At 48.1% G+C, this 25732-nt stretch overlaps 1 pseudogene; it reads left to right on the forward strand.

Moving 5' to 3' along the window:
* Positions 1-25732, forward strand: part of LOC131093335 (zinc finger protein 271-like) — a 162742-nt pseudogene that overhangs the window by 87084 nt on the left and 49926 nt on the right.

Below are 25732 nucleotides of genomic sequence, written 5' to 3' on the forward strand. Positions count from 1 at the left end.
CCCATGGCGAGAGGCACAGGGACCCCTCGAGCATACCCTGGGCACTCGACAAAATAATTTGGCAGAAATCAAACTTGACTCTGCATAAATCACTTTGATGAATATTTGATTTTCCCACAAGTCAGATGTGATGAAAATGCAAACAAATCCCAAACATTAATAAACTGACAGTACAAGCCATTTTGTGGCAATTCCAAGTTCCACTGGTTCCTGCACAGCTCCAGCTCAGCTGCTAGCACGTTCTGATAAAAGTGTAAATTCAGCCCAATACAGATATCATTAAAAGGAAAGTAAACTCTGTAACTGTCACAAAGGCGACCAGGGATGAAGAGAAAAATGATTCTCACATTTCACAAAGCACTCAAGCCTGGGAATTCAGGAGTTATTTGGGAATTTAGCTACTTGAGCTGAGCTTCTTGTAGGACTTTTAGCAGCCTTGTGTTCCTCACCATGGGGTGAATGAACCTTGTCAGTCTCGCTGGTATCATTTGCTCCCTTTCCTCCTGTGATTTTAAAAAAACATTTCAAGGAAGGATGTCACAGACATTTTTTCATAAAATCCTCTCTTTTAGGATTTGTCCTTTCTGTGAAGCTGGGGCCCCAGAAGAAAAATGCAAACAATAATTATCTGCTGATTTGGAATGTAACAGGAGCATCTGTGATTGGTCTTCTGTGAGTGTTTGGATTTGCTGACCACTCACGGGAGAGTTGGTCCTTGCTTTCTGTTGGACACAGAACTTTGTTATTCATTCTCTTCTTTCTATTCTTAGCTTAGCAAGCCTCTGCAACTTTTCTCTTTATTCCTTTTAGTATAGTTATAATGTATTATATATCATATATCAATAAATCCAGCCTTCTGATCATGAACCAAGATTCTCATCCACTTCTCTCACCCTGAAGACCTTCATCAGGTCACTGTAATAGAAGGACAACAAAATATTTTCTTTACTCTCCAGGCCCACAAAGGCGATTTACCTCATTGGTTCTCCCATAAGTCACTCAGAGAAATCTGCAGCCCAGTTTCAAAGAGTTCCTCCAGAGAGAACCATAACTTCCTCAGAGGAGGGAACCATGCTGTTGTCAAAGGCACTTGGGGTCAGAGAACAGTGCCTAAACTCACTGTGCAAAAATAATTTCACAGTCTGGTGAGTTTGGTTAAGAAAAGTGTTAGAGAGATTCCTCTGCCCCAATTAAGGTGATAATGAGACCAAACCCAAAATGAATTTTATTGAAAAGTAAATGGGATAGAAAAGGGGGGACAGGAAGGGAATGACATGAAAAAGAGCCCTCCCCTCCCAAGTGTGACATTGTCCCCTGTATGCGTGGCATTCCCAGGGTGGGGGTTTTACAGCTGAGCCAGTTTGGGTAAGGGGGGTGGTGTTCACCCCCTGAGCAGGGATTACCCCACTGTTTCAGGTTGCCATGCAAGATGTAACCAAATGCATGTTTTCAATCCCCACCTTCAGCAACTGTTATAAACAGGTGGGACAGTGTTCTTTATCTCTTCCATGACTCAGCCCTGATAACGCCCTCCAGGGGAGATATCTCCTGTGAATGGGCCATTGAGTGTCACTGCAGGACTGATAAAATTCCATCCTCCCATTGTGGGATGCTCCGCCCAGGGGGAGGATCCAAGCATTCCTATCTGGATATAAGCTGACACTTTGCTACACCAGGAGCACCTTGCCTACTGGATTGCCAGAGGACAAGAACTCCCTAACCACCATTGGACCTCCATAGGAAGACCAGACCCTTCTACAGGATCACTGCTTCAACAGAATCACCTTCGTCTCTCCAACAGGACTGCACCACTATTTACTGGGACTGCTGCCACCACCCTGAACAACAGGGTGTCAGGTTATATCCTGACTCTGTCAGTTTAAGGCAGTGTTTCTGTATCATTGCCTTGATCTTCATTTTCTTTTTAATTGTAATTCTGGTTTAGACCCTCCCCAGGTTTGCCTTCAAACCAGTACAAAAGACAATGTGCGCACCCTTTGTTTTCTTCCCAGAACAGGATTTCCCATTCCCAAACCTTGACTGGATGGAGAAGGAGGCTGTGAGGAAGAGGAAGGATCCCCAGGACACCCAGATAGGTGAGGAGGAAGTCAGTTCCTATTTCCCCCTCTCTCCTGCTCCATCTCCCAGCCCAGCACAGCCCCTGGCTGCAGGACAACCCTGCTGCCAACGCCATCCTGCCGGGGATGCACTGGGGGAATCTCCTTCCCCTTCCCTCTGGCATGGAGGCAAATCCCATCCTGTCCTTGTCCTTCCTTCCCCAGGGAAGGAACTGAGGATGGAGACCAGGGAGGAACAATCTTCATGGCAGAACCTTGTGAAAGAGGCCGCTTTTAGTGATTCTAACGCACAGGAATCCAACAGGGAAGAAAAACCTCAGACATCCCCCATGAGGAGGGGCTCCAAACCCAGCCCAGGGTGCTCTGAAGAAGAAAGAGCCACCCTGAGCCAGGAAGGCGGGCAGAGCTTCAGCCAGAGTTCAGAGCTGGTGGTCCATGAGCAGCTTCATGATGGGGAGAAGCCCCACAAGTGCTTGCAGTGTGGGAAGAGCTTTTGGCGGAACTCCCACCTGATCAGCCACCAGATGATCCACACCGGGGAATGGCCCTACAAGTGTGGGGAGTGTGGGAAGGGCTTCAGCTACAGATCCAACCTTGTGACCCACCAACGCATCCACACTGGGGAGAAGCCCTACGAGTGTCCCCAGTGTCAGAAGAGGTTTCAGACCAGCTCCAATCTCCTCCAGCACCAGCGAATTCACACTGAGGAGAGGCCCTTCCTCTGCCCTGAGTGCGGGAAGGGCTTCAAGCACAACTCCGACCTCATCAAGCACCGGCGCATCCACACTGGGGAGAGGCTCTACCAGTGCGCCACATGTGGGAAGAGATTTCAGACCAGTTCCAGTCTCCTCCAGCACCAGCGGATTCACACAGATGAGAGGCCCTTCCACTGCCCTGAGTGCGGGAAGGGCTTCAAGCACAACTTCACCCTCATCATCCACCGTCGCATCCACACAGGGGAGAGGCCCTACAGATGTCCCCAGTGTGGGAAGAGCTTCAACACCAGCTCTCACTTGACCAGACACCAACGGAGCCACCAGTAAGGGATCCCTGCAAATGCCACAAATGCAGGAACAGCTTCATCCACCACTCCAGCTTCATCCCCCATGGGAGAACCCACATTGGGAAGAGCCGTGTTGATCCATGTTCCCCATGATCCATGCTGGGAAGACACCTGTCCCTTTCCCTGCCCCTACCAGTGTCATGATGTGGCATTGAAAAACATGAGGGTCTTACCATGGCTGTGTCATTACATTCACTCCCACCTCAGAGAATTTCCAGGTGCAGAAAAGGGACACTCACTCTCTCTCTCCCTGAGAAGAAGGGTGTCCTTTCCAAACAGGGGAAATTGTGGCCAGGAAGACCCAGTGAGTTGTGTTTTAGTTTTCCCAGTATACTGTTTAATTTATCCCTTCTGTTATCAATATTGTTTCAGTTCTGTTTGTCCCTTGTCTTGTTCCTGATCCTAATAAATTGTTCTTATCCCAGACCGGGATCTTTGCCTTTGTGCTTTCCATGGGAGGCGGGAGGGCAGTGAGGGCAGAGCGGTTTTAGCAAGAGCAGGAAATTGGGGAATCCCATTCCTGAACCCCGGCCCCTGGAAACCGAGCATCCCAGCTGGTCCCAGCCCTGGTGGCCATGGCAAAAGCCTTGGGAGTGGGTCCCTGGCTGGGGCTGTGGGAACCTCTTCCCTCTGGTGCCCAGGGACAGGAGTGGAGGGAACGGCTGCAGCTGAGTTGGGGCAGGCTCAGGTTGGATGTCAGGAAAAGGTTTTTGCCCAGAGGCTGCTGGGGCCCTACCCAGGTTCCCCAGGGAAGGGTCCCAGCTCTAGGGCTCTCTGAGCTCCAGCAGCATTTGGCCAGCGCTGCCAGGCCCAGGCTGGCATTGTTGGGGTGTCCTGTGCAGGGCCAGCAGTTGGACTGGAGGATCCTGATGGGACCCTCCCAGCTCAGCCAATTCTGTGGTTCTGGGATCCCATGAGCCTGGGGATGGGACTGCCAATGGTTGCCATGGCAATGGGCTGTGGCTGAAGGCCTGAGCTGGTGTCCATGGCAACCAGCCTTGGCATGGGGTCTCCATGGAGCTGCCAAGGGACTGAGCATAGCAACAGGGAGCTGGTGATGGTTGCCATGGAAACTGACCATAGCAACAGGGGGCTGCTGATGGTTGCCTGCTTAAGATCAGATTTGTCACAGGCCCTCAGAGGGGTTCCTTGGGGACTTTCCAAGAGTCTCCAGGCTGTTCCAGTGCTGGAATGTCACAGGCACAGACAGGGGCTCCATGGAGACCTGCCAGGGCTTTCTGGGGATGGTAAAGAGCCCTGTGGTCAGAGGAAGTCTCAGCCATTCCATGGTGACATCCCAGGGGACCTTGTGCTGCAAAGGCACTGATCTGTCACAGGCACTCACGAGGGCTCCACGGTGACATCCCAGGAGTCCCCAGGCTGCCAAAGAGCCGGGATGTCCCAGACACTCACAGGATTCCTGTCATGGGCAGATATATTTATATAAATATGTATTCTCTATTATGGTAATGATTAGACAAAATTACCTTAATCAGAACTATTTATGCCAGGATGTAAGAGACGTAAAATATATTATACCGAGCACTAACAAATTATTTCAAAGCAACTGTATTAAGCAAAACTTGTAATTAAGCAGAAATTGGTGTCACTCCCCCAGACCAATGATCATGGGCAATTCCCTTTGGCTCAGCCTGGAGCAGTGACCTTGAGGGTGTCCCCACCGCTGGGAGGAATCCCCACACCCCTCAAGAAGGGAAATGTAAAGAGATGCTGCCATTAAAATTTGGGACGGGGCTTTTCTAGTCTGAGGTGCTGCCCTGTCAGTCAGATGTGCCCAGGCTGGGCCAGCTCAGCAGCTCTGCAGAAGCTCTCAGTGGTGTCACTTGGTTGTTCCTTTCTCTGGGGATTTTTCCACCTCTGCCACAGCTTCGGCTCCCTCTGAGGATGTTGAACTTTGGGATGGAGGAGTCAGGCTGGTTTCAGCATTATTCACCCCCAAAGCAGTGTGACACCCCTCCTTCATTTCCCACTGGGGGCTTTGCAAACAAGGCCTTGCTGGAGTTGTTGGAGCCCATTGCAGGCAGACCCTCCTACTCCAGCAGGAACTGCCTTTCCTGTGCCATCAGCAGGGCAGGTCCCGCTGCAGGAAAAGCCCCAGGCCAGCCCCAGCACAGGGAAGGGCTCGGGCACAAGGGCAGAGTGCTGTGCTGGGAGCTGTGCCAGGGAGAGCCTGAGGCACCAAAGGCACCTTGGCAGCAGCAGCTGCTTGCAGGCCATGGCCAGAAGCCTCCCTTGACAGCCCAGCCTGGTGGCCGCCACTGCCGAGCTGCTGCCTCAGGGCTCATTCCTGGCTGGGCTCTGAAAAGCCACTTCTGCTCCAGGAGCCTGACTGGGAAGCCATTGGCCCAAGCACCTTGGGGACAAGATATTAATGACAAAACTCTTCATGGCAGCAGAGCCAAGGCAGGGGCAGAGGAAAGGGCAGAGCCAGGCCCAGGGCACAGGGATGCCATGGTGATGGCTGTGAGGCCACTGCCCCAGCAGCAGCCTGGCTGCCCTCAGCAGACATTCTGGCCAGAAGCACTGTGAGGGCACCTGTAGATTTCCACGTGGCTGATTTAGGCTTGTTGGTTTTCTGTTTCTCCTGCTGGCTGATTTATGTCCGGAGATAGCTCAGGGATGCCACTTGCTCGGTTTCTCGGCTGTTTAGGTGGCCTGGAAAGGCCCAGGGTGGCCTTGGACAGCCCGGCGCTTCAAAGGACAAGGAGAGACCCCTGATCTTGTTTTGGTCAGGGTGTTTATTAATTGTTTATCTAAAAGATTTTCTTTCAGCCCGACAGAGGTCTGCACAGCAAGTCAGCCATGGGCACACTCTGCACCCCTGGGGCGGTCACTTATCTTTATACCCGAAGTTACGTATACAATATTTATAATTTTTCCCCAATACCTTCTACCCTTATTAATCGGTGCACTTCTAGTAAAGACCAATCCCAAAGTGCCACCATCACCACAGAAGATGGAGGCCAAGAAGAAGAAGAAGAAGAACAGGACACGCCCCAATTCCTCCATCTTACTTCTTTAGACCCCCCTGTACAGAAATCCTAAACCCTGTGTTTTACACTCTAATTAACTTATCCCTTCACCATTCACCCCAGTGAAATCCTCCCAGTCCTCATAAAGGTGTCATCTCCTGTGTAGGATCAAAGTCCTGCCACCAGACACTTCTGGCAACATTCCAGGACTCCCGAGCCCCCCAAGGGTGTTCTTGGCCACTCTGCACCTCCATCCTGAGGTGCTGAGATCCCACAGGCACCCAGCACATCAGAGAACCCACACAACAGGAATTCTGTCCTTGGGGATGAGAGGGTTTCACTGGGTCAGGCTGCACAAAGCTCCCGATCTTGGGCAATGCCTGAGATGTGGCATCCAATTCTCTGGGAAAAAAGCTGCAATTTTGTGACACTCTCATAACTGTAAAATGCTTCCTCCTTCTAACAAATGTAAATCCACCCTCCTTCTGTTTAGAGGTATTGACCTTTCTTCTGTCACTGCAAGATTTAGCAGAAAATAAATTTGACCACTATTTTTCTATTTTCACAGACCTTGGAGAGGTACTAAAAATCTCCCAAGATGGGGTTTGAAGGCCTCATCACAAAACCAGCAGGGCAAGGCTGATGGCTCTGGGCTCTGATGTGGAGAATGAGGACAGAACAGGGAACTTGGGAGGGATTGGAGGGTGGTTTCTGAGGGGCTGGAGCTTTTCTTCATAGAGGATATAACCATGAGAAGGAAATAATGGCACAAGTACAGCTGGGGAGGCCCAGACTGGCACCAGGAGAAAGGAATTTCCCTGGCAGGGCAGGGCTGTGGTGCAGCACGTCCCCAGCAGGAGCCTGGAGCAGCCCAAGGCTTTGTGTGGGCAGGTAGAGGCAGGCAGGAGGCAAAACTCTCAGCAAAGGAAGGGCCCAGCCAAGTGAGACAGCCGGGGGATGCCGACAGCCTGCAGGGACAGAGGCGCAGGGCAGGGACACGGTGGGACAGCCTGGGCTGCACAGGGCACAGGGATGGGCAGCAGCTGCAAGACAGCCCTGCCAGAGCACACTTGGGCAGCACTTTGGCCATGGCTGCTGGCCCTGGGCCTGAGGCCACGAGGGGACAAGTGACCCTTGAAGGTCTGGGGCCTCATTGCCTCCTTGTCCCTGCTCAGCAGCCTGGCAGGGGCCGCCCCATGCTGCTGCCCTTGCCATTGCACATCCCCACATGCCAGTGCCCATCCCGGGAAGAGCCCTGAGCAAGGAGGGAGGGAAAGGATCTGCCTGGCCAGGGGCTGGGGCTCAGGCCTTGGCCCTTTGCATTCCTCAAACACATCCAGGTTTGCTCAGCACCAGAGACACCTTTGCCTTTCTTGTTCCCACCGTTCATCACTGCCTCCAGTGTTCTGCTCTGCCTGGAACCTGGGGACACTTTCTCAGTTGTGTTGCACAGATGGAGCTATTTAAAGTATGAGAAACTTCAGTGTTTCAATCTCTTTTTGAGTTCTTGAGAAATTTTTGAGCCCTCTCTGAGTGACTGAGTCTGATGCAAAGAGCACCAAAGATCCCGAGGGTCATAAAGTCCCTGTGCTGTGTCTGTGCTGCTGAGCTGGGCTGGGCTCCTGGCCCAGAGGCAGCTCCTGGCAATGGCAGCCCTGCAGAGAGACAGCTCCGGCCAGGAGCAGCTCCTGTGCACAGCCCAGCAGGGCTGGGGCACTGCCAGGGCCCCTCAGGGACACCAGCAGGGCACAGACAGAGCTCACAGGGGCTCAGCACTGGCAGGGGCTGTGGGATGGCCCAGAGGGGGCTATGTCACAGCAGCACCTCAGTGGCTGTGTCACAGAGGCACAGAGCAGCTGGGATGTCAGCAAGGGGCTGTGTGACAGCACAGTGTGAGCTCTGTGCGGTCACAGATTGGGCTGTGACATCACAGAGTTTGTTGTCTCAGGTCATTGAGCAGCTACAGCATCATAGAGGGGACTCTGTGACAACACAGGGTAGGTTGTGACATCATGGCATGGCTGTATGACATCATAGAGCAGGCTGTGAGATCAAATTGTGTGCTGTGATATTATAGAGTTTCAGTGTGACATCACAGAGAAGGTTTTGTGGCATCACTGAGAGGGGTTGGGACATCATAGAGCTGTCTGTGACATCATATGGTAGAGTGTGTGGGCATTGAGCAGATCCTGCCATCATAGAGGGTGGCTCTGTGACTTCAGAGAGTGGGTTGTGACATCACCAATTGGCTGTGTAAATTCATAGAGCAGGCTGTGATGTCACAGAACAGACAATGACATCAGAGGATGGTTTTGTGACATCACATTCAGCTGTATGACATTCCAGGGTTACATCCCAGAGTTAGATCTGTGACATCACAGGGTCAGTGTGACATCACAGGGACTGTGTGACATCACAGGGTCTGTGTGACATCACAAGGGCAGAATGACATCACAGGGGCTAGATGAGGTCACTGGGGAGGTCATTCTGCCCCAGCCTCTCCCACAGGTCCCCCCAGAGCAGTCCAACCCTGCTCGTGCATGGCGGGGTCCCCTGTCCCCCCAGGTCCCCCCCCGCCCCCGGCCACGCAGCCTCCCCCAGAGGATGTTCCACGAGATCAACCCCAGAGCCTGACACGGGGACAGGGGGCAGGGGCCCTGGGGGTGGCACAGGGGGACAGGGACCCCCCAGCAGAGTCTCCGTGTCCCCCAGGGCCAGAGCCTGGGCCAGAGCTCCTTCACTCTGGTACAAGCGAGGCTTGAGAGCACTGAAAAATCCCCAGCAAGGGATCAGCAAAAAACAGATTTAATATTAAGTGACAGCACCACAAAGTTCCTCAGCAAGAGCCACTCTGCTCCTGACTGGATACTTCAGGCACACCAGGGAAACAAAGCAACAACAAAACCAAACCAAATCCAGGCAATCAAACCAGAAATTAACCAAGAACTGTCCCTGTGTGTCTGTGTGTGACAACAGCCATTGTGACACTGTGAGAACCCATGGAGCCAGATATCCATTGTGACTTTGCAAGGCCTCATGGAATCATGAAGACACCACTAAGAGAGCGTGATGGACCCAAGAGGCCATTGTGACACTGTGGGGCACCATGGAACCAAGGGGCCATTGTGACACTGAGTGGACTGATGGGATCATGGAGACCATTGTGACACTATGAGGCCCCATGGAATAACCAAAGCATTGTGACACTGTGAGGCCTCATGAAACCAGTGAGACCATTGTGACCCTGGAGGTCCCCACAGAACCAAGAGGACCATGGTGATACTGTGGGGCCTGGTGAAACCAAGAGGCCTTTGTGACACTGCAGGCCTGCATGGACTATAGGTCCATCGTGACATTGCAGGGCCTCGTGTCATCAGTGCTCCATTGTGACACTGTGGAGCCAAAGGAGACCATTGTGACACTGCAAACGCCCAGGATCCAAAGGTCCATTGTGAAATTGCAGGACTCATGGAATAGAGGAGTCACATTACATTGTGGGACCTGTGGAACCATGGAGACCATTGTGACACTGCAAGGGCACATGGAATCAGTGGGACTATTGTGACACTGCAAGGCCTTCTGGAACCTAGGGGCCATTGTGACATTGTGGGACTCCAATGAACTAAGGGTCCATTGGATCCAACTGCAGATCTTCCTGTAATCAACAAGTCCTTGTGACACTATGCGGCACCATAAAACCAAGGGAACAAAGAACAGATCTGTCTGGTTTGGCCTCCCAGGAGCCACCTGGCTGGTCCAACTGACCTTGACATATTTAGGGTCTCATCTGCTATTGAAACAATTGGGCTCCATGCTTTCCTTCCTATGGAAAAGATCTGTTCTTCTCCTCCATGCATGCTTGGCCAGAATTGGAGTTTCATCTCCAAATTTCCTTATATCCAGGGATTGTTCCCATAGGAATATTGCCAGGACAAGCCTGGCTGGCAATGGTCTCCCAAGGGTCACCTCCCATCTGGCCCCAAAACACTTGTCAAGGCTCTATGCTTTCCTTCCAATGGGAAAGAACTGTCCTGCTTCTCCAGATGCCCATGGCTGAGATTGGGTTTCCACCTCCAAAATTGCCTATATCCAAAGACTGGTCCCAGAGAAAATCTGCCATTACTGACAAATCTGGCTGGCCTTGGCCCAGTGAGTCTCTCACTCACCTTCCAAACACTCGGGCTCTGTGCTTTCCTTCCTATGGAGAAGAGCTGCCCTTCTAGGTCAGGTGCCCATGGCCAGAATGGGATTTCACCTCCAGCATTGCCTGTTGTGACAGACTGGAGAAGATTGTTGGATCAAAACTTGTTGTGTGTGGGGGAGGAAGGGGCAGGTCCAGCACTGCCCTGCCCTGTGACCCCAATCCTCCCAGAGCCTCTATCCCAGCCCAGCAGTGTCTGCCAGTCCCTGGCACAACACAGACAATGCTCCACAGCCACCTCTGCAGCCCCAGCCCAGCTCCTGAGGGACCAAATGACCCCAAGTCCCACCTGGGGGAAGGGCCCAGGAAGACCAAGGGGTACTGAAGGCTGACCACAAGGCAAGCACACGTCTTGTCCCTACCTCCTCTTGGAATTTCTATTTATTTTAACACCATTGGAATCCAGGAGTTGGTAGATCTGTGTGTGCTTCTCTGTATCTTTTTTGTCTTTCTCTCTTTCTGTGTCTTCTTCTAATTTCGTTCTCTTGTAAATTTTAATTGACATAAAATAGAACAGGATTACAATTCGTGGAATTGGATGGGCCAAGGTATTGCTTTGAGAAGTGTTTCTGTTGATTGTTTGTCGTATTGAACATTTTGCAAAATTTTTCTTGATTTTCCAGATTGCCAGTAAAGGCTGGTTTATTGTTTTGAGTTCCTGAGAATCTCTTTTTGGTACTTCTCCAGTGCGTCCAACTCAGAGGACACAAACAACAGTAATTCCTTTTAAATGTCTCCTTGAGAGAGTTGTTTGGGGGATGGCAGTCAGGGCTTGTCTGTCCTGCTTGGCACAGCCCAGACAGGGCTTCCCCAGCCACATTCCACGCTCCATTTCCCAGCTGGAGCCCTGGTGCCTCTGAGTTGTGCTGCCCCAGCCCCAGGGACGCTCTCCTTGTCTGCCCATTCCCCCATGGTCTCTGGGCAGGGATGGCCTCAGTGGGGGCTGCTGACATGCTCAGCAACTTGGAGGCTGCTGCTGAATTTTCCTGCTTCAGAGGCTTGTTCAGTCTTCAGCTCTTCAGTGCAGGAATTCAGTTTCCCAGGGCTCATTAACATTCAGAACACCTCAACAAGCCAAGCCACTGGGAATATTTTGATTAAAGTTACAAAAAATTTTGTAGTTAAGTAGCTCTCAGTAGTGTATTCAAAGTGAATACATGATATTTGAAAAGACAGCCAGAAAATATTTTTTTAGGTCAAGTTTAGTTTAGTTTCCTGTTAATTTATTGATATGTGCAGTCTCCAATTGACACTGAATCCAAGAACCTCCTCATGCACTTTGAATAGATATGAAAATCAAGACCCTTTATCACGGACAATCAATCAGGCTCTGTCCCTATCCCCAGCCTGCCATTTCTGCCATCCAAGGCCTGGCACTCAGAGCAGCCTTGTGCAAATCTGAGCTCCCTCCAGCTGCACCTGCATCTTTCAGCTCCTTGGCTCCAACTCCAACCTGCTTTCCTTGGAGAAGGAGCTGCCCGAGACACAGAGGGATGTTCATTATTGCCAACAAAGCCAAGGGAAGGCACAGCTCCATCAAATGCAAAAGTGATTCCTCTGCTGGATATTAAATCCACTTTCCACATCAGACAGTCTCAGAGCAAAGGAAAACACCTTCTGTGCTCAGCATAGATGCCAAGGTCCCCCAAAACCTTCCTGCCCCAATTCTTCACCGAATTGCTCTTTGCACACACGAGTCACAGGCTGAAGTCAGGAGCTCCCTCCATGCCCAGAGGGAGAAAAGAGAGAAAGGGGATGAAGAGCTCTCCGGTGCAGAGCCAAGGTCCAAGTGTCCCTGCAGTGGGAGCCACAACTCATCAGGTTTGTCTTTTGGTTTCAGGGCCTGGTGACACTCAGAGGCACAGAAAGGTTTCTTGCCAACAAACACAAGTTAAACATTTGAACAGTTTAAAATCCATAACAGCTCTTCCCTCAGCTCTCTGGGATGTCCCAGCAGCATTTGACATCTCCCCAGTCTGCTCTGCTCCAGTCTGAAACAGGGCCCAGCATGGTGCTGGGATAATCAGAGAGCTGAGGTGTGTGCTGGAATTCAATGCCCTCCCCATCCTGCAGCAGCCCTGCATTTCCCTCCTGCAGCCTTGGTCCACAGCACAGCCATGGAGGCTCTTTGGGCTCTGGACTGTTCCTGCAGCCCCCAGGGGCAGCTGAGCTCTGCCTTTGGCACAGTCAGGCCTGGCCAGAGCAGGTCATGCTCAGCAATTGCTTGTGTGTGCCTGGCCTTGCTGTCAGCCCCGGCAGCGGCTGTGTGGCCCCTTTGTGGCCCTGTGCAGGCCCAGCCCAGGCCAGTAGCATTGCGGCTGGGAACGGCCCCTGTGCCGTGGTGCCCACAGCAGCCTTGGGGCTCTGTGCCCCATGGCCTCCCTGCTGGGCAGCCTCTGCCAACTCCTGCAGAGCCCGTGGCACCTGTGGGGCTGCACAGACAGCCCTGCCCCGGGCTCTGCCGGCCTCTGGGCCAGCAGAGAGGCAGCCAGGGCTGGCCATGGCCGGGAACAGGCCCTGAGCCCCGCAGGAGGATGGAGCTGGGCCACAGCCAAACTCAGCCCAGGCCAAAGCTGGGCTCAGCAGCCAGGGCTGCCAAGGCCTGGGCACAGAGGGTGGCGCTGACAAATGTCCTGGGCCCCCTCCCTGCTCTGTCCATGCCACCAAGGCCACAGAGCAGCCTCCTCCCTGGGCCACTTTCCTGTTTGCAATGCCTTGCACAGGCACTGGCCCTGCCCCACAAGGCCTGGCCTGAGTCCTGCCCCTGCACACTCAGCCAGGCTGAGATGGACACTGATGGTTTCTGGGCCAGGCTCTCTGAGCCCAGCCCAGCTCCCTGCAAGCTCTGCCAGCTGCCCTGAGCTCTGGGTAGCACCAAGGGCCTCTCCCCAGCCCAGCCCAGCCGGCTCTGGCCCCACAGCTCTGCTCAGGCCAGGCAGTTCTGGGCACTGCCCCACGGCCTCAGTCCCTGGCAAGGGCACAGCAGCAGCTGCAGCTGCCACAGGACTCAGCCCCAGCCATGGGGGAAGGTGCTGGGCCAAGGCCACAGGAGGCTCCCTGGCTGCCCTGCTCACCTCGGGCTGAGGTGCTGAGAGCTCTGCAGCCCCTGCTGCCATCCCATCTGCCCAGGGCAGCACAAGAGCCCTGGCCATGGGGCCCTCAAGAGCTGCTCCTGCTCCAGGCCCAGGGCCCATGCCAAAGCTGGGAAAGCTGCAAAACTGTGCCCATTTCTGTTCATTGCTGCTCTGATGGGGAAGGATCCTCAGCCACTTGAAATTTGCTGTTGAATTTTACTCCTCTAGAGGCCTCTTCTTTCTTGAGCTCTTCAGTTCAGGAATTTAGTGACAAAGGCTCATAAATATTTATGCAAAACTCTTGAAAAAGAAACGCCCCTGGCAATAATTTAAGTTTTCAATTGTTCTGTGGTTAATTAGATAGATTTCAGAAGTGTATTCATAGTGAATATACAATGTTGAAAAAAATGCAGAGAGAACAGTTTTTTTCCTGTTTAGTGTTCATTTCCTAAATATAAATTGGTATCAGCTATGTCCCGTTGGTATTGTGATAAATAGGTATGATTCGTGCTGATAAAAATTGAAACAGTAATCAATATTGATACAGTAATTAATATTTGAGAATAATAAAACAGTTAATAGTTAAAAGTTGTATTGCCAAAGAAGAGAGGGAAAGGAGGGGCTCCACCCACCCCCCCCTTCTCAGCAGATGTTCTCAAGGACCACAGGAAAGAAGCTGAAGATACAGTTGCTAAAAATGACTAAGAACTTGGTTGGGTCCAAGAAAATGCTAATTATAAGGGACTTATTGCTTTGATATGTAGATGCACTGATACGTTAGTCTTGGCTTACATTGTACTGGCTTGGTGTGCATGTGTAACCCAAAGAAGACTACAGAGCCTTCATCAGTGACGACCCCCAAAGACTTGTGTGACCACTAAACCGAGTGGTGGCGTATGCGTGGTAAAGGTGGTGAGAAGGGCAGAGATAGAAAAGTGACGAACCGAAAATAGGAGAAGATGGTATTGACACATGGCATTTAAGGAGTGACTTTCATTTGGCAAGCTTGTACGTGAAGTGGCAAGGGTCATTGAACCCTGCCCTCCTTACCCCGCGGTTGTTTTTGCTTATGCGCTATTATTGGAACAAAATTATCCCTTGTTTATATATTTTCTAAACTATTTAATTAAAATTGTTACTACTTTTAATATTGTTTAGCCTTTTTTATGATGGGGTAATTGGGCAAACATAACAATTTTGGTGCCAATACCCGGGAACTCTTTTAACTCCGGGGAGGTGGATAGTTTCTGGGAAGGAGCTCCCCACCTGACTTTTAAGTGGTCCCAAGGCTAGACCACTCTCCCTTGGGAAAAGAGAGTTCTTTTTACAATAACGCATAAGCAAATTAATTATTAGAAGCGCGCAGGAGAGGCTCCCATCAGAGTGCCGGCTTATAGGAGAGAGAGTACCCATAGAAAACTGCTTTGTGCACGAAGACCCTTGTGAGAATAGGAGGCTATGAGTATCACAGGGTGTTGGGTCGGGGGGCGGCTGTATGCATGTGTGAGTGTGTGTGGAGTGTCTGAGATGGGGGCTGGGCAGTCCCAGACCCCTGAAGTTATTGGGACCTCCCAGTACCGCGTTTTCGCGTTCTCCGTAAGGAGACCAGCTGGAAAAGGAGGGAAGTGAAAGAAAAGTGAATGAGTGGGGACCCTGGGAGGGTTTGACCCAGGGGGAAGGAGGGGATCCCTGGTCCAGGCACCTGTAGGAAGGTCCTTGGGCAGGAGGGATTGACTCAGTAGGGAGACTGAGAGAGTGAATGAATAGGTTCAATTTCCTTGGAGGGGTTGGTAGCAGGCAATTTAGTATGTGATTAGATGGTGAGAGGACGGGGCTAATAGATTAAGAGGGAGAGAGAGGAGTGGAACAAGTAGATTGCAGAGGTAGACATAGGAGTGGAACAAGTAGATTGAAAAGGTAGTGTGACAGAGTAGTAGGTGAGGAATTTGAGCCACGAGGTGAGTGTGGGAAGCTAAGACTCTCCTGGTACCGGAGATTTCTTAGTTTGTTGCCGCCAGAAATGGATCAGGGAAAGAGTATATTCCTTGACCCAGGGGCTGCAGATTGTAGGAAAAATTCGCAGTGGCTTTGTTGGAAAAGAAATGAAATTTAGCAAAATATATAATTATAGTGAGTTGTGTGTGAACTGGTTTGTTAAAAAGTAGTTTTGTAGCCGTTGAAAGTGTGTGTTGGGTTTTGTGTGTTACTTAGCAGGTAGTCTTAGAGATTTAATAAATAATTAAACTAGTGCAAAAAAGTAAGAATGCTAACCTGTCTAGAGGCAGCATACAATGCTCTTAGAATAAGATAAGCAGAAGATTAATGATCTTGTTTGTGAACCAAGAAATGTATCACAAGGGGTCTGTGACCAGGCAAAGGGAACGGGGAAACTGTTCCTTAGAGACTTTGTTGTGAATCTTATGTATAAGAGGGAAGCACCCATACGTGAATTTGGGGGCTCGGACTTTGGGACGTGAGTCCCCCAGTTCCCCGGGCCCTTAATAAAGCACCCACAAAACTTATCCGAGTTTTGTGTCATTTATCAATCGAGCAACAGTTTTCTGGCGACCGCGGCAGGACTCCAAGGGCTGCTGGGGCGGTTCGCGTCCCGATCCACTCCAAGCCGGCACCGAGCACTTCTCGGGGAGTCATCGGTCGTGCCCGACCCCCCGCGCCTGTCGGACAAACTGCATTAAGGTAAGCCTGAACGTGCTTTATATTGGAAAAAAAGGTGATAATTGGATTTAGATTTGGTGGTTGGTAAAAAGCCTAGGCTCCGGCCATAAGACGTCTAAAGACGCAGGACCGGAACTCGCCTCCTGTTTTTATTTTTAGGGAAGGACGGCGAGAAGGTATATTGGTTTAAGGTATATTGGTTTATTGGGATTAATAGTGGAATTAAAGGTTGTAATATGATGTCTTTTAAAACTTTTAAAACCTTAGTGCAAGCCAATGGTAAAATACCTGGAAATACACCATTAGGTTGTATATTGAAACGGTGGAAAAGTGAGGGGTATTATCAAGAATTGGATAAAAGCAAAATGATAGATTATTGTAATCATTTGTGGCCTGAATATGAGATTGGGGAAGCGGGATGGCCGGTGAATGGTACACTGGAATTGGGGATAATGGAATCTCTGATGCAATTTTTAAGGAGGAATGAGAAATGGGATGAAATACCATATTTAGATTTGTTTTTCATTTTATATCGGAAAGAGGAATGGCAAAAGGAATGTGGTATTTTGGTTTTAGAAGTGAATGATGAAAGGGAGTGTGTGGGATGTAAAGAAAGAAAGGAGCGTAATTTGTATCCTTCAGTCGAGGAAGATTTGTCTTATTGTATAGCACCTCCAAGTGTTCCGGTTGCTCCTAATGTGCCCCCTGCTCCCCCTGCGGATATAGCTATAAAAACAGGATCTAGTGAGAGTGATAGTGATGGTGGTGATGGTGAAAAGAATGAGAGTGTTAAAAGAACTCCGTTAGCAGGGCGGACTCGCAAGGGAAGGAAGGGGCAGAAGGGGCCACATTTAATTGCGCCATTGAGGGAAGCTGTGGGATCACAGGGAGAAAGGATACTTATAAAGGTGCCTTTCTCCCCCGGGGATTTGGTAATATGGAAGCAATCAGCGGGGTGTTATCGGGAGGATCCTGAAAGGGTGGCAAGGGTGGTTAAAATGGTAATAAAGACTCAGAATCTGGACTGGAATGATTTACAGGTATTATTAGATACTATAATGGATTCCACGGAAAAGGAAATGGTTATTAGAGCCACTAGAGAAAAGGCTCGTGAGGAAATTCGGTTGAGACAACTAAATGAGACAGTTGATGAATTGGTACCAAGTGAGGAACCTAAGTGGGGCCCAAACTCTACGGGAGGAATAAGGGCTGTAAAACGATATCAGGAATTGTTGGTGGAAGGAATTAGGACAGGAATACCTAAGACTATGAACTGGTCTAAGTTGTATTCGGTCAAGCAGGACGAGAATGAGTCTCCGTCTGCCTTTTTAGAACGATTAAAAGACATGGCTCGGAAGTTTACTAATTTAGATGTAGAGGATCAATGAGGAAAACTTCAATTGGCATTGTTGTTTATGGGGCAATCACAAGAGGATATTAGGAAAAAGTTACAAAAGCTGGAAGGAGAGGATACTAGAAGTTTGGATAAAATGCTGGAGGTAGCGTGGAAGGTATACAACCACAGGGAAAAAGAAACTGCAAAAAGACAACAAGCTAGTATTCTGGCTGTAATGCAACAGGCAGGGGCAGGAGGAAGACCCATTAGGGGTCGAGGTTGGGGAGGAGCTAATCACGGACAGAGGGGGTTGCCAAGAGGTCGCGGAGGATTTGGGTTTGCACCTAACATGAGGAGGTTGGATCCAAACCAGTGTGCCTTTTGCCGACAATTGGGACACTGGAAAAATGAATGCCCGGTTAGAGGAGGTATGGGCATGGGAAACATGGGATTAAGGACAGCCCCAATGGGAAATGCCCCTGTGGGAGGATTCACAGGAGGACCAGCAGAAGTCGCTCAAGCACTAGTTTTGGGAAACTATCAGAATCAAAGCTGACTAGAAAAGGATTTAAGGGTAGTTTTAGAAATAGATGGAAAGGATCAAGAATTTATGGTAGACACTGGAGCTAGTTATTCTGTACTCAATAGACGATTGGGACCTTTGAGTGACACAACGGTACAGGTGGTGGGGGCAACAGGGAAGCTAGAGGAACAACCATTTTTACAACCTTTAAATCTTAGGTTTGGGGGGAAGGAATTAGATCACCAATTTTTGTATATGCCAAACTGCCCCACACCCCTTCTTGGCAGAGACCTGTTGTCCCGACTTAATGTGAAAATAATATTTGAAGGGGGAAGGGTGAAATTAGAAATACCTGAGGAACAAATAGCAGGCATTTTTGTAATCAAGGAAGTGGATGCCTCTCCTATTCCAGAAGAAATTGAGCAAGCTGTGTACCCGGGGTATGGGAGTCAGGGGTCCCCGGAAAATCTAAAGCTGCGCAGCCAGTAAAGGTGGAACTAAAGGAAGGGGCCCAACCAGTGAGGATAAAGCAATACCCCTTGAAGCTTGAGGCAAGGAGGGGAGTAGCCCCGTTAATTAAACAATTTTTGGTTCAAGGAATATTACAGGAATGTGAATCGGAGTATAATACTCCAATTTTTCCAGTAAAGAAACCTAATGTTAAGTACCGTTTGGTACAAGACTTAAGGGCTATTAATGAAATAGTGAAAGACATACATTCAGTTGTTGCTAATCCTTATACTTTGTTAACATCTGTATCAGAAGAGTTTAAATGGTTCTCAGTGATTGACCTTAAAGATGCCTTCTTCTGCATCCCACTGGCAATAGAGAGTAGGAAATATTTTGCCTTCGAGTGGGAGAGTCCTGATTTTGGGAGAAAGAAGCAGCTTATGTGGACGAGACTCCCACAGAGATTTAAATGCTCCCCTACTATTTTTAGAAACCAACTGGCCAAAGAGCTAGAGGAATGGAAGATAACCCAGGTAACAATTTCCCCATCCTTGTATGTAGTCCTGCAGTACGTGGACGACATTTTTCTGGCTACTAAAGAAAAGGAAATGTGCGTGGAATTAACAATTAAATTACTCAACATGCTTGGCCAAGCAGGGAATCGGGTTTCTAAGGAAAAAGCTCAATTGGTCAAAAATAGCGTTATTTACCTCGGTTGTGAGATCACACAAGGGCAGAGATGTTTGGGAGTAAACCGAATAGAGGCAATATGTGCTATTCCTTTGCCTCGTAACCATCAGGAATTGAGATCTTTTCTAGGAATGGTGAGATGGTGTCGACTGTAGATCATGAATTTCGGTCTCCTAGCCAAGCCACTATATGAGGCCTTGAAGCAGCATCGGTTGGAGTGGACGACACAGCAAAAGAAGGCCTTCCAGGAATTGAAGCAGGCACTAAAGGAGACCCCAGCCCTAGGACTCCCTGACGTGACCAAAGAATTCCAGTTGTACGTGAATGAGAGGCAAAAACTGGCATTGGGGGTCCTCACCCAGAAGGTGAGATCCTGGAAGAGGCCAGTGAGATACTTCTCTAAACAACTGGATTCGGTAAGTTCCGGGTGGCCCTCGTGTTTATGAGCCGTGGCGGCAACATAAATTCTTATTCAAGAGGCCTGGAAATTGACTTTGGGGGCAAAAATGAAAGTGTTTGTTCCCCATATGGTCATGGCCGTTTTGGAGGAAAAGGGGGGTCACTGGCTATCATCCAGTCGAATGTTGCAATACCAGGCCATCCTGAGAGAACAGGATGATATTGAAATAAGGACTACTAATCATGTTAATCCAGCAGAGTTTTTACGCAGTGACCAGGAAGCTAAGAGACTGGTGCACGATTGCGTAGAGGTAATTGAACAAGTATATGCCAGCAGACCCGACCTAAAGGATGAACCATTGGAAGAACCTGAATGGGAACTATACACTGATAGATCCAGTTTTGTCGAGAATAGGACTCACTATGCCGAGTATGCAGTAGTAACATTGGATCGGGTAATAGAGGCAAAGGCTTTGTTACCTGGAACTTCGGCCCAGAAGGCAGAGGTGATTGGACTCACCAGAGCCCTGTATTAGAGCAAGGACAAAAGAGTTAATATCTGGACAGATTCTAAATATGCCTTTAGTGTGGTTCATGTACATGGGGCGTTATGGAAGGAAAGGGGGCTTTTGAATTCACAGGGAACCAACATCAAGCACCGGGAAGAAGTGCTACAGCTACTGGATGCAGTACACAGTCCCAAAGCAGTTGCAGTAATGCATGTTAGAGGACATCAGACTGCGGAAGGAGACGTTTACAGAGGAAATCGATTTGCTGATGTTACAGCTTGGCAAGTGGCACGGGAAGTATGGACTCAAATGGCATAGGTACCGGTAAGAACAAATCCGGCTACCCCATACCTGAATCAGGAGCCCAAATATTCAATAGAAGATGGAAAACTAATAAACTTGCTAGGGGCACAGAAGAATCAACTTGGGTAGTACGTTACACCAATGGGACAAATAGTAGTACCTACCCGCATAATGAAATTTATTTTGGAATCAGAACATAATAAATGTCATTGGGGGGCAGAAGTATTGGTAAAATTTTTGAAGAATGAGATAATCTCTAATCAGATGTTAACAATGGCAAAAAGAGTTAATGCAATGTGCCCAGTATGTTTGAAAAATAATCCAGTAGTTAGGAGACAAATACAAATGAGAAAGTTGCAAGTCGGGCCACAACCAGGAGATTACTGGCAAGTTGATTTTTCTGAATTGCCTAGGGCACAGGGATACAGATACTTGTTAGTGTACGTATGTACATTCTCAGAGTGGCCGGAAGCTTTTCTATGTAGAACTAATCAGGCTAAAGAGGTGGTAAAAACCTTGTTAAAAGAAATAATACCAAGATTTGGAGTACCTTTAGGATTGTCATCAGATAGGGGTCCACATTTTATAGCCGGGGTAGTGCAGGAATTAGCACGAATGTTAGATATAACCTGGAATTTGCATACCCCCTGGAGACCTCAGTCTAGTGAGCAGGTGGAAAGGATGAATCAAACCCTGAAAGGACAAATCAAAAAGATTTGCCAGGAAGCTAAACTGCACTGGCCTCAAGCTTTGCCTTTGGCCCTACTCAAGATTCGAATTAAACCAAGAGAAAAGGTAGGCGTAAGTCCATATGAGATATTATATAGCAAACCATATCATGCAACTGTATTAAAAGGGGAGGTACATGTGAGTGGGGACCAGGCGATTGCAGAGTATGTTATGTCACTTAATAAGATCTTGAATTCTTTAAGAAATACGTTACAGTGGAATAGATCGCTCACGCTGGAGAATTCTGTCCACGACATCCAGCCTGGAGACCAGGTGTACGTCAAGAAGTGGATCACGGATCCGCTATGGGAATCATGGAGCGGACCCCACCAGGTAATGATGACGACCTACACGGCGGTGAAGGTCCAGGGGATGGATGCTTGGATCCATTACACCAGGGTAAAGAAGGCACCAGTCCAATGGGAAACCCAGATAGTGTCTCCAACCCGGATGATCTTCCGCGCAAAGCCGCCTTCTTAATTATATTACTGCTAGTGATCATGAGACTATTACCCGTTCAAGAGTCTACTCTTGTACAGGTTGAAGAAACAAAGGTTACAGTCATAGAAAGGATAGATGTTCAATTAACTTGTGTTATCTTTGACAGCCAGAAAGTTGAGGCCAGTGAAGTTATTGCAATATGGCAACGGGGGGCTGAAAGAAGCCGAGGCAAGATAGGAGTCAGTTGGGATCAAGATAAACAACAAAGAAACACGGTACTGAATCTTACCAAGGTAACCACAAACGATACGGGAGAATATACATGTTTGGTCAAAATACGGGATAGTTTTGATTACAAAAGAGTAAGTATGAGAGTTTTGCCATGGACAGGAGATCGTGCTGAAAACATAAAGATTAATCCAGTATCAATGGCAGTGGACATGTGGGATGGGCCACCTCTCAGAATAAATTGTTCCTTCCTAGTAAGATCAAGATATCAAAGGAACCTTTGGGTCAAATGGTGGAAGCAAAATAGGGAACTGACCTGGGACAGAATAGAGGACGAGACCAATTGGTGGAGAAAGGAAGGCAAAGGTTGTGGGTGGCACTAATCCTAGAATAAGAAATGCATGGTAGAAGCATGACAGAATGATGTTATCCTTACAGAGACATGGTAGGAGTAGACGGGAGGTTAATGATACAATAGAACGAAATACTGAGCAAGAAAATTTAGTGGTAAGATTATTCAGAGATTTTGAGATCATGCAGAATGTGACTAAAATAACAGCTTGCCTGCCATTGCCACAGGCTGCAAGTGAACCAATTCCCTGGAGAATAATACCAGTAACCAAAATGCCTGAAACATTCAAGAATATTTCATAGTCCTGCCAGTCAGTTCCCAAACCAGTAGATGTATGGAGAGATTTGTGTATGACCATTCGGGCTATGACTAGAGAAGAATGTAAAAAGAAATCCAATCATTATGGTTAGATTCAAAATACCAGGAAGTGTTTAATTGCAACCCCAATAGATGAGCCATGCAATACAGTACGAATAAGAATGAAATCCCAACAAAATGAGATGAGTTGTCAGAATGTCACACAGAATTTTGACACCTAGAATAGTTGGAAGACATTATGGAGACCTAGTGTTTTAGAACACTGTAATTACCTTGGAGAAGTACAATGGTGCATCCAATGGTCAGGAGTAAAGAATCAGTCACATTATAGGGCCCTTATCACGTCTACATCTTCCCAAGAGTTCAGACCGCAGAAAGAGGATTAGAATTGTACTGAAGTTTTTACATGTGATACACCGGAAGACCGAATCGGATTGGTACCGGTGAAAATGGCATTAAAGTAGAGATGCGAGTGTAGAGGGTATGATCACACGGTTAGCAGAGAGTCCATAGATGGGCCTATAGATTGCAGATATACTACTGTGCATAGCCCTGGAAATCTAGTCTGAGTGTTGGGACACGGACAGTGGACCACACATTTACCTCTAGATAGATCAGTAACACAAATCACCCTAGGGGTTCCCACATTGTGTCCATACTAGAAACAGAATAGATTGATCCAAAGGAAAAGACTCAGAAAGAGAGAAGAATCCCTAGAAGAGCAGTGACATGAACCTGGCTCAGGAGTGCAATTTAGATAGATATTAGAGTCATTATTCCCTCCAGTAGCGACATATCGAAACAGGGAAATGCTCAACAATTTGTTAGGACAGACAGAAAGGTTAGCAGCAGCTACTAAGAAGGGATTTAAAGATCTAAATTTGCAATTGCAAGCTACATCAAGAATGACCCTACAAAACAGAATGGCATTAGATTTGCTACTGTTAAAGGAACATAGAGTTTGTGGTTACCTGAGTAGGAGAATAGATCATTGCTGTGTACACATTCCAAATGTTACACTTGAAGTTGAGAAAGATATTTCCCAACTGGCAGAAGTGGAAACAAAAACCAAGGAAATTGAAAGAGAAGCACAGCATAATTGGATAAGAGCAGTATTTGATTCTTTGGGGCTTCACCTGTCTGGCTAGATTACGTCTGCTATACAGTATGTACTAACGTTTTTAGTATTTTTAGTGACTATATAGATTGTATATAGATGCCTCTTAGGTGTGATCGAAAAGGAAAAGAGGCGATCTCTCCGGTTGCTGAAGGCGATGACCCGCGGGCGGCAGAATGAGGAACACTCCCCACCTCGTTATGAAGATGTTACTGTCAGTACTGTTGATTGAGCATCCTTGCAGCAGGACTGAAAGATGCTCAAAAGGGGAGAAATGTTGGAAAAGAAATGAAATTTAGCAAAATATATAATTATAGTGAGTTGTGTGTGAACTGGTTTGTTAAAAAGTAGTTTTGTAGCCGTTGAAAGTGTGTGTTGGGTTTTGTGTGTTACTTAGCAGGTAGTCTTAGAGATTTAATAAATAATTAAACTAGTGCAAGAAAGTAAGAATGCTAACCTGTCTAGAGGCAGCATACAATGCTCTTAGAATAAGATAAGCAGAAGATTAATGATCTTGTTTGTGAACCAAGAAATGTATCACAAAGGGTCTGTGACCAGGCAAAGGGAACGGGGAAACTGTTCCTTAGAGACTTTGTTGTGAATCTTATGTATAAGAGGGAAGCACCCATACGTGAATTTGGGGGCTCGGACTTTGGGACGTGAGTCCCCCAGTTCCCCGAGCCCTTAATAAAGCACCCACAAAACTTATCCGAGTTTTGTGTCATTTATCAATCGAGCAATAGTTTGAGATATCTGAGAACCGTGAGGGGGGTTCTCGGGGGGGAGTGTTCCTCAGGACAGCCCACTGGGGATGTTAATACGGTTTTGGGATGAATGGGAATCCCGAAGGGAAGAAAATCAAGAAATTCAGAGGGCAGTGCCTAAAGGACATAATATAGGAAAAGTTTTGAGTGAGCATCAGAAAAAATATGAGTCGCCGGCAAAATAGTTAAAAAGATTTAAAAGAGACTTGCAATTATATTCAGGTATAGATATTAATACTGCAGTAGGGCAGGTTCTGTTAAAAATTCAGTTTGTGACCAGATCTTGCAGTGATATCAGGAAAAAGCTGGAAAAATTAGAAGATTGGCAGGACAGGGGACTTCAAGAGTTACTGAGAGAAGCACAAAGGGTGTTTTTAAAGAGAAATGAAAAAATGCAGAAAGCAGATGCCCGAATTTTGGTGTCAGCAGTTCAAGAAATGCAGGCAGCTTTGAATACAGAAAAATCTGCAGGGAAAAACAAACAGTGGATGTCAGGATCTATTTTTAAGAACACAAAACCTGTGCATTTTTCCCGCCACAAGAAAAGACACTTAAAAAATTCTTGCCCCACTTTAAAGGGTGCGGGACCCACCTGTTTTTATTGTCATAAAAAGGGGCACCTGCAAAAAAATTGCAGAAAGTAACAGCAAGATGAGAAAACTTCTCAGGAGAATCAGAGAGGGCAAGAGTTTTGTTTAACGAAGAGGACCGAATTACACCCAGAAGAGGCCTTGATAATAAAGCTAAGAGTAGGACCTCAGAGTGAAGAATTTGAATTTTTAGTAAATACAGGAGTTTCTCGGTCGACAGTGACAAAATTACCTCAGGGATGTGAGATAAGTAGTGAGCGAGTTTCAGTAATCGGAATTATGGGAGAGGCTTTCCCTGTTCCTGTAATAAAAGGAGTGCAAATTGAAACAGATGACAAATTTGGAGTAAATGATTTATTGTTGATACCAGAGGCCTGTGGTAGATAGGGGCAGGCGCTCGGAAAATCTTGCGATGTCACGGAAAGCAGCAGGATTCCTCTCCCCCTAACGCCTAGTGATAAGGGATCACCCAAGGGTGTAGTCCCCCTTAACATTAGTAACTTTCCACTCCTTACTAACCAATTACAGTAAGGTAAGACCCCCTGACGTAGAGAAAAACCTTCCCGAGTATGAAACCTGACAAGACGGGACAATAAAGGCCTTTAGACCATCCACCATATTGGTGTCTGCGTGCATCTTTGGCCCGAGTGACCCTGGTCAGTGGGTCGCCGTGCCGTTTCCTCAGAACCAGGTCGCCTTGCCTTGCATCAGAAGGCAACAGAGGCCGAGAATAATATGTTAGGCAGAGATCTAAAATTAGCCTTAAATTTACAGATAAAACCCTATGAAGGAAAACTTAAAATTTATTCTTTAACTGAAGAAGATAATCTAGAAATTAATGACACGGGTTAGCATTCAGGTGAAGTGGGAAAAAGTTTAGGGTGAAGGAGTCTGGTCC

The sequence above is a fragment of the Melospiza georgiana genome, chromosome 25, assembly GCF_028018845.1.
Source record: "Melospiza georgiana isolate bMelGeo1 chromosome 25, bMelGeo1.pri, whole genome shotgun sequence".
Lineage (NCBI taxonomy): Eukaryota > Metazoa > Chordata > Aves > Passeriformes > Passerellidae > Melospiza > Melospiza georgiana.